This window comes from Vombatus ursinus, unplaced genomic scaffold (assembly GCF_900497805.2).
Source record: "Vombatus ursinus unplaced genomic scaffold, bare-nosed wombat genome assembly UNPS02014813.1, whole genome shotgun sequence".
Taxonomy (NCBI): Eukaryota; Metazoa; Chordata; class Mammalia; order Diprotodontia; family Vombatidae; genus Vombatus; species Vombatus ursinus.
Genome location: NW_020954591.1, coordinates 28,904,143 through 28,916,254, shown reverse-complemented (window position 1 = coordinate 28,916,254; position 12,112 = coordinate 28,904,143). Strand labels below are relative to the sequence as shown.

Genomic DNA, 12,112 nt, shown 5'->3' with positions numbered 1-12,112 from the left:
TAAGTGACTTGCCCAGGGTCACACAGCTAGTAAGTGTTTTTTATGTGTTTGAGGCCAGATTTGAAGTCAGGTCCTCCTCAATCCAGGGCCAACACTCTGTCCACTGTGCCACCTAGCTGCCCCTAAAATCCTACTTTCTACAATAAGTCTTTCTCAATGCTATTGCCTTCCCTCTGAGAGAACCTCCAATTTATTTGTCCGGTATATATCTTGTTTGTACATTGTGGCTTGCATGTTGTCTCACCCCGTTGGGTTAATTTTTTTTTGTATCCCCAGAATTTATCCCATTACCTAACACTGATGAATCAGTTGTTAAATTCTTGTTGATTTATTGAATAGAGGTGAGTTTGGGAACAGGTAAAGAGGTCCTCAATACAGACTTCAGTCTTGATACTCCTATCAGCCTGATATTCCTATGCAAGTTTTTCTGCCACATCTTAAAAGGAAAGGGGAAGTTGGAGAGATGAAGCTCTTACTCACCAGCTGCTGCTCTCCAGGGGTGCGTGCTGATGCTATGAAATGACAAGAGGAGCGGGGAGTGAGTATGCTGGAGGTAAGAGCAGGAATTTTCCCAGTGATATCTGCACAACTACAGCTGTGGGTGCCCAGTAATGGTCATGTTATAAATTGCTAAGAGGCACTAACCAACTCCAGGCTCAGAATGGGAAAAGTTAGGAGCTTGCATAACAGATAGACTGGAGTAGGAGAAAGTTGAAGTAATTGTGGCTGTGTTGGTGATATGCTCTATGATTGGATTGGCTATCAAAAGGAGGATGGGATACAATCCATCTTCCCACCCCCAGATTGGTTGATCCCATACCACTTGGGGTCACGGCACAGCCCCCACTTTGGAGATTTAAAGGTAATAAATCATATTTCTCCAAACTTTTTGGATCAATATACTTCATCAGAAAAAAAAAGTTGAGTGTGCACCCATAATATTTGTATTTATTTAAAAATTATATTTGTGTATTAATAATTGGGTACATTATACAAACTTACACAAAAATACAAATTTTAAAATCATAAGTTGAAGATTAAATGACATTTGATCCTAGAGTAAATAGGGGTCAGGGAGGTTATTGGGCAGGGTAATGAAAGGGTAAGACCTGCCCTTTAGGAAAATCAGCTTGTCAGATTTGTGAAGGATGGATCAGAGGGAAGAGACTAGAATATGAGATATCAATTAGGAGACTATTGCAGTAGTCCAGAGGTGATGATGTGAGAACATGTGAGCAATATCATGGAAGGATGGATACAGGGTGAAATTTAGGTGATGCAAAACAAAATATATAAATAAAATTTATTTTTAAATATTTTAAAATAACAGAAAAGGAAGAAGTTGATGCAGCTCAAATGAGCTTATATACCTTGTAACAAAGATAACCCATTGAGAAAAACTGACCAACACAAGATTTGCAACACTGTGTACCCAAAAAAACTCGATTCAGGGATAAGACCTACTGATTTAAAATTGTCTCTGGTTAGAGTAATAATGTGTTGTTGAAGGCTTCCAGTACTCACTGTAACTTCTTCCATAGGTTGTTTACCTTTTTTTTTTTTTTTAAGGCAGCTGGGGTTAACTGGCTTGCCCATGGTCACACAGCTAGTAAGTGTCAAGTGTTTGGTCTGAGGCCGGATTTGAACTGAGGTGCTACTGACTTCAGGGACGATTCTCTATCCCCTGTGCCACCTAGCTGCCCCTTTACCTTTTCTTTAACCATATAATCAATCACATGTATAGTAAGATGAAAATATATAACTTACTGGTGGGGAGAATTTTCCTGTAGGCTCTTTAACAATGATACTTTCAGCAAATTATTCTTGTTGTCTGGTGAATAAGACTAATTATAATAAAGAAAAATCTCTGATAACTAAGTAAATATTTATTGTTACATGAGGAGTCAAAATCTCCATTGGTGATTGTTAGTAGAAGGAATACAATCTCTGCTATAATCTTCAAATATCAGAACTGCTTTCATTTCTGAGGTCATCTAACATCAGTAATAGTAAAAACACATTTCTATGGTATGTCATTGTTTACAAGATGATTTTCTTGCAGCAAGCCTGTGGAGCATGCAAGGTAAGCATTTTATAGTTGAGGAAACTGAGGCTAAGAGAGCTAATTTCTCATGGTCAGACAAGGTTAGTAAGTATCAGGATTCTGACTGATTTATTTTCTTCCCACTATACTGATTTCTCTCTATTCTAATTCTGAAATTTGGGGGGTATGCTTGTTTGTTTTCATAGTTCTCTCACTCATGCCTTGCCCCAAATTAGTGTATTATAGTTGTTGGTAACAGTATTAAGACTTAAGATTTTCTTTTCTTCTGATATTTATAAATGTACTGCAGCCATAAGTATGGGCCATAAAGATTGAATCATAAAATAATGTCACTTTGTTGTGAGTAAAAAAAAATAAAATTTTCTCAGTGTAATTATATGTGATAGAATATTATGACTTGTTGGGGGTATTATATTCTATTTAGCAATTTTACTTTTTAAAAATTCAGCAATTTTATACTTTACTTAAACATTCCAGAGGTTAATAGAGCAATTATTGTATCCATTTTACAGTTGGAAAAAAGGCCTAGACAAAGTTCTCTTGCCAGACCTTCTGCCCAGTAATTCAGATTTCCCCCATATCTTCTGAGTTATAGCTTAGTTTTCTCCCCCATCAGAGCAGGAGCTCTCAAAAAATTACAGGTCAGTGATCCATCTTGGGAAGACAAAACAAACACTTCATCTTTCTCTCTTGTTTCCATTTGTCTCCAAAAAATAAAACACCACAGAGTGAATAGGAAAATTGGACTACTTTGAAAGATATATTAATGGGGTGGTCTCCAGATTTTAATTAAATAAGCTAAATTATTATTTCATTCCAGAAGAAAAAAAAGCTATTAATAAATACTATATGTGGGATCATATATCAACCAGAGGACACTTAGAGAACATTTGGAGTCCCTTAAGAACAACTCTATGTTATGCTAACCTACCTTCAGTTACCTATGATCATTTTCAATTCAATTCAAAAAGCATTTGTTAGTATCTACTAAAAACCAGATACTGTGGTAGAGATATAAAAGCAAAAAAAAAATCCTTAATAGTCACAGCCCTCAAGAAGCTTACATTCTGTTAGGAAAGAAAATGCACAGAGGCAAGAAAATACAAAGTGTATATACAAAGTGTAGTGAGAAGATGATTCAAAAGATCATCTATTTAGAGATAAAGGGATTTTAGAGGTAATATAGTCCAACCTCATTTTTTAGATGAGGAAACTAAGGGTCTTACAGGTTAAGTGACTTACTCAAGGTCACATGGATATGGAGAGGCTATTAAATCCAGAAAACTATCCCCTGTACCAAGGTGCCCAATGAGTTGAATATAATACCTGCTGTGTGAAGAGTACAATGTTAAGCATTGGTGGTGCAGTAGTGGATAGAGGGTTGGGCTTAGAGGCAGGAAGACCTGAGTTCCTATCTAGCTTCAATATTTATTTGCTGTGTGACCGTGGGTAGGTTACTTAACTGTTGTCTGCCTCGCTATCCTCAACTGTTAAAATGGGGATCATAACTGCACCTACCTCAAAGGGTTGGTATCAAATGTGATATATTTGTAAAGCACTTGGCACAATGCCTGGAACATAGCAGTCACTTAATAAATTAGTGTTCCCTTCTCCTCTTTCCCCCAACTCATTTGCTAAATATGCAGAATGTAAAATAACAGAAACAAATTCTACCAATAGAATTTGAACCTTGTAAAGGGTATAGCAGCTTCGAATTCTGAGTGAGCCTCTTGGATTTTGTAAAGGCTATGAAACCTTAAAGGTCACACACTAAGTGATCTATTCTGTAGATTGTAAAGGATACAAACTGGAATGACATATTCACAGCCTGTAAAGGAAGCATAAAAAAGAGTTTATACTTCTTGATCCTTTATGAGGTGTGAAGTTATTCTATCAATTTGATGGAATTATAGAGCAATTATTGGAAAGGTCCCTGCCCTCAAGAACTTTACAATCTTATTAGAGAAAATGAAAGTCACACATATAAAACTTTTAGAAGATATTACAAAAACTGTATATTAAATTGAACATAACCAAATGTTTTGTTGTTGTTCAGTCATTCAGTAGTGTCCAACTCTTTGTAACCCCATGGACCATAGCACGTCAGGTCCTTCTATCCTCCACGATCTCTCAAAGTCTGTCCAACTTCATGTTCATTGTTTCCACGATAGTATCCATCCATCTCATCCTCTGCTGACCGCTTTTTCTTTTGCCTTCAATCTTTCCCAACATCAGAGTATTTCCAATGAGTCCTGTCTTCTCATTATGTGGTCAAAGTATTTAAGTTTAAGCTTCAGCTTCAGTATTTGACCTTCCAGTAAATAGTCTTAATTAATTTCTTTAAGTATTAACTGATTTGATCTCCTTGCTTTCCAAGGGACTCTCAAAAGTCCTCCAGCACCACAATTCAAAAGCATTGATTCTGCAATGTTCAGCTTTCCTTATAATTCAACTCTCTTAGCCATATATTGCTACTGGGAAAACCATAGCTTTGACTATATGGACCTTTGTCTGTCTCTGCTTTTCAGTATGCTGTCCAGATTTGCCATAGCTTTCCTTCCAAGGAGCAAGCATCTTTTAATTTCATGGTTGCAGTTGCTGTCTACAGTGATCTTTGAGCCCAAGAATATAAACTCTGATACTGCTTCCATTTTTTCTCTCTCCGTTTGCCAGGAAGTGATGGGACCAGTTGTCAAGATATTAGGTTTTTTTTATATTAAGCTTCAGAAAAGAAGTGGGTAAGAAGTTGAGAATCAAAGACCACAATGTGAATCAGAGATATCAGTAAAGATTTTATGGAAGTGGTGAAAGATGAACCTTAAAGATTAATAGGATCAAGGGGAAGGGAGTGGGAATTAATTGAAAGAATATGTGCTTGAAAACCAGGTCGTAGGTGGTTAAAGAAAAAGCCAGAATTTCAAAAGACATTAGTAATCAGTGATGACTTACTCTAAAACCAATGACATAAGTGAACAGCAGGATGTAAACAGAACAATTTGCCTTTATACCTTCAAAACCTAGTAAACCTGTCCCCTTCTGCTCTCCCTTTCTCTCTCTCTCCCTCTTTTAAAACCTAATAAACTTGTCCTCTCTCTCCCTTTCTTTCTGTCCCTTTCATTCTCCCTCTCCTTTTCCCCTTTCAATTCCTTTCTCTCCCTTTCTCCCTCCCTTTCTCTCTTTATCTCTCTCTCTCTTCTCTACCTCTCTCTTTCACTCCTTTCTCATTCTTTCATCTTTCTCTATTTTGTCTCTCTTTTTCTCACTATAACTGTCTCTCTTCATCTTCTTTTTTAATAAGCAAACAATATCTTCATATAATAATTTGCAATGGCGTTGATGTTGTAACCTCCTGAAACATGGAGGACCTCATTTTGAAAAACTGCTCCTCTTAGACTACATAGATTACAGAAATATTGCTGATCTGTATTGGTGAAAGGAGTTTCCATACCAAGAGTCCCCTACAAGAACTCATACACATATTCCAAAAAAAATTTATCTTCTTACCTTACCAGAACACTTTAAAAAATTACTGTCCTTCCAAAAAAGAAAATTATTATCCTACCCAAATCAATGTCTAGATAACTGGGGGGGGGGGGTTAGGGGGGGGAAGGGAGAAGGAGTCCCTAAGGGTTGCAATTAGCGTGGTCCTAGGTGCTCGGAATACAAAGACCAAAGCAAAACAGTCCCTATCCTTAAACAGATTGTGTTCTAAAATAATTGACACAAGGCACCTAAGGATCCCATTAGCTTGAAGAAAGAGTCAGAAATTAACTCAAGGGATCATAAATCCAGAGCTGGAATGTACTTAAGAGACCATCTGATTATACAGTTATAGAATCATAGAAGTAGTGCAAGAAAGAATCTCAAAGGCCATCTGTTTCAACTTCTTCATTTTACAGATGAAGAAACTAAGGTGCAGAAAGGCCAAGTGTACTCAAGGTCACAAAGCTAACATGCTACAGGACTAAGGACTCAATTACAAGTTCCCTGCCTCCAATTTTGCATCACAGATTCAGGGCGAACTGAAGAGGGGACTTGTGCCTACGGGTGGCATTCTAAGGTGAGCAATCTGGGCTTATGTACTGAGCAAGGAGTAGATTCAGAAGCAAGCAGAGTTTTGTTATGTTTATTTTGGGGTTTTTTTAGTAACAGCATAATTCTTTATTTACTAGCCAAAACAATCCTAATTACATCAAAGCTTGGAAATAAAACTGTTTGCAAGTAGTCAGTCACTGATAACAGACCACAGTAAGGAAGAGAAGAAAAAAGCAAAAGAGTTTAGTTGGAGAGTTTGCTCATTGAACTGAGCTGGTTCATTCATAACAGCTAATTCCTGTCTCATATGAAGATAGAATTTGTTTACTCGACATTCTCATAGACTCTGTGGCGAGTCATATTGTTCATAATACAGTCCACCAATAGCTTTCCATCTTCTACTTTTCTTGTTATTGTGCTTTCCTTCCCATACCATGCCTATAGCTGGATCAATGTGTCATTTTCAAGGGTACAAGGAGTCTGAGTTTTCCTGCCATCAGCTGTCGTTTCATCAAACTTCTCACCAAGTTTAAAAGAGAATTGCGTAGTTTTTATGGTCCTCTCAGTCTTAATGGTAATTACATCCCCATTTTTAGAGATATAAACATCTGGTTTAGCCATTCCAGCCATTTTCCTCAGGGCCATCCCCACTCCCAATTCCTTCATGTACTCATCAAATCCTTTACTTTCCACAAGGCACCATTTACCCAGCAGCTGCTTGGGAAAGGCCATGGTGAATTCAGGCAAGAAGAGGAGGTAAGAAACTCTTGTTTTATTATATTTTGATGATTTTAAAAAAAAATAGAAAGGGAGGGAAAGTGGAATACGGGGGGGGCAAAGGAAAAATGGGGGAAATTATCTCACATAATCAGGGTGTGCAAGTAGAAGTCTATACAAACAGAGATAGGAATATAGGAATAGGGGAGCAGGTAACACTTGAACTGAACTCTCATCTGAGCCAGTTAAAGAAGATAAGAATACATACACACACACACACACACACACACACACACACACACACGCACACAGAGTTGAGTTCAGAAATACAATTTGCTAAAAAAGGAAATAGGAAGCAAAAGGGAGAAGAGAGAAGAAGGAATAAGAGAGAGGGTAGATGAGTCCTAAGCAAAACAAACTCTAAGAATGCATAAAATATTTATTTATAGCACCTCTTTTTGTAGGCGCAAAGAATTATAAACTGATGGGGTGCTTCTCAGTTGAGGAATATCTGAACAAGTTATGGCATGTAAATGTGATAGAATACTACTGTGCTGTGAGAGATGAGGAAAAACAATGTCAGAGACACCTAGGCAGAGTTTGTGGAGTAACATAGAATGAAGTGAGCAGAACCAGGAGAACAATCCATACAATGACCAAAAAAAAAATTGGAAAGACAAACAACTTTGAAAGGCTTAGGAACTGGGATCAGCACAATGACTAACCACCATTCTAGAAGACTCATGATGAAATGTTACCCACTTCCTGATTGAGAAGTCAAGGATTCAGACAGCAGAATGAGACATTTTTTTGGGAAATGGCTAATGTGGAAACTTGTTTTGCTTAACTATACATGTCTGTAACAGGGTATTTTGGGGTTTTTTTTTGGTTTTTCTTTCTTAATTGGGGGTGGAGGTGGGAATGAGAAAAGGAAGATTTTTGCTGATTAAAAAATGTAATTAAGAAATGGAGAGAAAGAGACCACTCCTCATATATTCAATGCTTTTATTTTTGTAGATGAGGTAACTGAGGCTCACTCCCATCTCCATCCCCATTAAGAAAGAAAAAAACAAAAACCAAACATGTATAGTTAATTAAGCAAAACAAATTTCCACACTGGCATTTCCCCCAAAAATGTCTCCTTCTGCACTCTGAATCCTTACAGGTCAAAGACAAGGGGAAAAGTTCCAGATATACCAAAATCTTTATTTTTATTGCTAGATCAGAGGATATGAATAATTTGGCACTTTTAAAAATATTTATTTGTTTGTTTGTTTATTCACCTGTCCTGACCACTATCCATGCCAACCCCTCTCATTGAGCAAATTTTTTAAAAAATTAACCCTTCAGTTCTGGCAAAATTAATTCCCGTAGTGTGTGACTGAGTGACAATTGGCTGTGTCCAAAAATGTATATCTCTTTCTTTATCTTAAGTTCATCATTTTTCTGCAGTAAACAAGTGGCATGTTTCAACTTCATTCTTTCATTTATCATCTCATTGATCAGAGTCTTAAAATCTTTCAAAGTTGTTTTTCTTTATTATGTTGTATTGTTATATAAATTGTTCTATTCACTTCACTCTGCCTCTCTTCACAGAAGTGTTGTTAGTTTCCTCTGAAATAGTTCATTTTGTTATTCCTTATCGTATGCTAATATTCCATTACATTCATATAACACAATTCATTTAGCCATTCCCCAGAGGATAACCTCTTATTTTCCATTTTTTGGCTACCACAAAAAGAGCTGCAATAAATATTTTTGTATATATATAGATCTTTTTTTCTCTTTCTTTGATTTTTTTGGGCATATAGTTGGCACTATTCTAATATAGTTGTGAACTGTTTTCCAGAAGTTAGACCTATTTACATCTCCACCAAAGGTGTATTTGTGTGCCTGTCATTCAATAGCTCAACAATGACTATGTCAGCCTTTACCATTTTGAAGAGTGTGAGGTGAAATCTCTGCCTTCATTGGTTAGTCAGTCAATCAACAAGCACTTATGAAAGATTTAGTATGTGCTAGGAACTGGGTTATAAATGGAAATTGTTCTTTAAAAATCCCTGCCCTTAAGGAGCTCACATTGGAATAAGGGAGACAATGTGTAAATAGCTAGGTACATATAAGATATGTACAGGGTAGATGAGTTCATATGAAAGAAGGTATTAGTAGCTGGAGGGATTGGGAAAGGCCTCTTGCAGAAGGTAGGATTTGATCCAAGTCCTGAAGGAATGAAGAAAACTAAGAAAAGGAGGCAAGGCAGTCCAGGTATGGGGAAAAGCCAGTGGAAAAGCATAGGAATTGGAGATGGAATATCATGTTCAACGAGTAGCATGTAGGATAATATAGCTGGATTATAGAGTGAGTGGAGGGAGTAGGAAGGATAGGAAGGTGACCAGGCTATAAAGAGCTTTAAATGGCAGAGGACTTTATATTTAATTGTGAAAGGTGGTGTGAGGTGTGACATGGTTGGACTTATGCTTCAGAAAAGCCACCTTGGTGACAGATTGGAGTAAGGAGAGGCTTGAGGCAGGTAGAACAAACAGAAGGCTATTGAAATAATACTGGTGTGAGGTGGTGAGAACTTGAATTAGCCTTGTGGCTATATGAGTTGATAGAACAGGACATATACAAGAAGGGCTGTGAAGGTAGAAATGACAAGGTTTGGCAATGCATTGGATGAGGCAAATGAATGAATAGAAGCTGACACTAAGGTTGTAAGCCAGGGTGACTGGGAAGATTGTGGTGCCTTAACATTAATAAAGAAGTTCAGCATGGGGGTAGATTTAAGGGGGGAAAGAAAATGAGTTCTGTTTTGGATAGATTGAGTTTGAAATGTCTAAAAAGTAGTTGAAGATGCATGACTGTAACTCAGGAGAGACACTAAGGATGGAGACAGAGAGAGAGAGAAATATGGATGTATTGTGTGTATGTGTGTATGTATATACATATATATGTAACATATATCTGGGAATCATCTGAATAGAAATGATAATTGAACTAAAGGTAACTGATAAGATCATGAAGTGAGATAGTAGAAATTGAACAATTTTAAAAGAAAAAGAGGAAGGAAAGGGAAATGAGTAGGCATCTATATAGTCCCTACTTTGTGCCAGGCATTATGCTAAAAGCAGTTTTTACAAATATTATCTCATTGATCCTCACAAAAACCTTGCAGAGTAGGTGCTATTATTATACTCATTTTATGGTTGAGGAAACTGAGGCAAACAGAGGTTAAGTGACTTACCCAGGGTCATATAGCTAAGTATCTGAAGCTAGATTTGAAGTCATGTATTCCTTCCAGGCTCAGCACTCTAGCCACTACTTCTAGATTATTAGAGAGAAAAGACAGTGTTGGGTGACACCCATGTTTAGAGCATGTCTCCATGAACGAAGACTTGGCAAAGAAGACTAAGAAGGAGCAGTTAGACAGATATGAGAACTAGGGGAAAACAGTATCAGGAAAACCTAGAAAGGAGAAAGTATCCAGAAGAGCATGATCAACAGTGTCAAATGCTACAGAAAGGTCAAAGAAGATGAGAATTGAGAAAAGGTCATTGGATTTGTCAATTAGGAGATCATCAGTAACTGAGGAGGATACTTTCAGTTGAATTATGAGGTTGGAAGGCAGATTGCAGAGGGTTTAGAAGATAGTTAAGGGGAGAGGGAAGTGAAAGCACACATTGTAGACTGCTCTCTCAAAGAGCTTAGCCATGAAGGGGAAAAGAATGCTGATAACAAGCCCAGATGGTTGGATCAAGTGAGGGATTTTTTAAGAATGGGCAAAAAACAGGTGTGTTTGTAGGCATCAATTAAGGAATTGGTAAACCAGGAGAGACTGAAGATAGGAGAGAGTGGAGATGCCAGTGGGGACAATTTGCAGAATTCAAAAGGGGAAGGGGTCAAGTCTGCTTGTAGAGGGGTTTGCCTTGGCAAGGTGGTGATAATTAGCAGTTCTCCATAGGAAAACTGATTACCCCCCTCCCCCATAACCTTTGACCAGTTAATGAGAATGGTCAAAATAAGAGCAGCTTTTTTTTTGTTTTGTTTGTTTGGTTTTTTGTTTGTTTGTTTGTTTTTGGCTAGGCAATGGGGTTAAGTGACTTGCCCGGGTCACACAGCTAGTAAGTGTTATGGGTCTGAGGCCGGATTTGAACTCAGGTCCTCCTGAATCCAGGGAAGAGAAGCTTTTTGGATAGTGAATGACTATGCACAGAATAATGGATATGACTCTTGGTCTTATACATCTGTATCAATTCGCTGTATATCTTGAATATCAAAGTCTTATCAGAGATATTTGTCCACCCCCAACTCCTTGATTTCTCTTCTTATTCTATCTACTTTGGTTTTATTGTGAAAAAGCCTTTGAATTTTATGTAATCAAAATTGTCCACTTCATTTTTATTTCTATAATATATATTCTATTGTTCTGATTTCTGTTATATTATATATTATTATTTTATGTTTTTATTTCTTGGTCTTCCCACTCCAGTCTGTCCTCCACTAAGTTGTCAAATTGACCTTCCTAAAGCAGAAGTCTAACCATGTCACCTCCTCTATTCAAAAAACTCCAGTGGCTCCCTGTTACTTCCAGGATCAAATATAAAATCCTCTGTTTGACTTTTAAAGTCCTTTATAAAGCCTTTCCTGTCTTTTAAGTCTTCTTATACTTTAATCCTCTGCACATACTCTGGAATCCAGCTACATGGGCCTCCTTTTCCTTCCTTGTACACATCAGTCCATCTCTCAACTCCATGCTTTTTTACTGGCTGTCCCCCCATGCCTGAAATTCTCTCGTCATCTCTGCCTCTTGACTTCCCTGGCTTCCCTCCAATCTCAGCTAAAATCCCACCTTCTGCAAGAAGCCTTTCCCTATCCTCTTTAATGCTATTGACTTCCTTCTGTGGATTACCTCCAATTGAAGACCTGAGTTCAAATTTGGCCTCAGACACTTACTAGCTATATGACTCTGTGTAAGTCACTTCACCTCTGTTTGCCCCAGTTTTCTAATCTGTCAAATTGGTGTAATATAAATAGGGGGCACCTATCTCCCAGGATTATTGTGAAGATCAATTGAGTCAACTATTGCAAAGCTCTTAGCACAATGTCTGGCACATAGTAAGTACTACATAACCATTAGCTATTATTATATATCTTGTCTCCTCCATTAAACTGTGAGCTCTTTGACTAGGGACTTTTTGCTTTTCTTTATATCCCCAAAGCTTAGCAAAGTGTCTGGAACATAATCCACTTAATAAATGCTTATTGACTTGGCTACTAGCATACTATTTGTTAAAA

The 12,112-nt window shown here is 37.4% G+C and overlaps 1 pseudogene; it reads right to left on the bottom strand.

Moving 5' to 3' along the window:
* Window positions 1–6,424: 6,424 nt before the first annotated feature.
* Window positions 6,425–6,835, bottom strand: LOC114022812 (annotated as a pseudogene).
* Window positions 6,836–12,112: the final 5,277 nt, after the last annotated feature.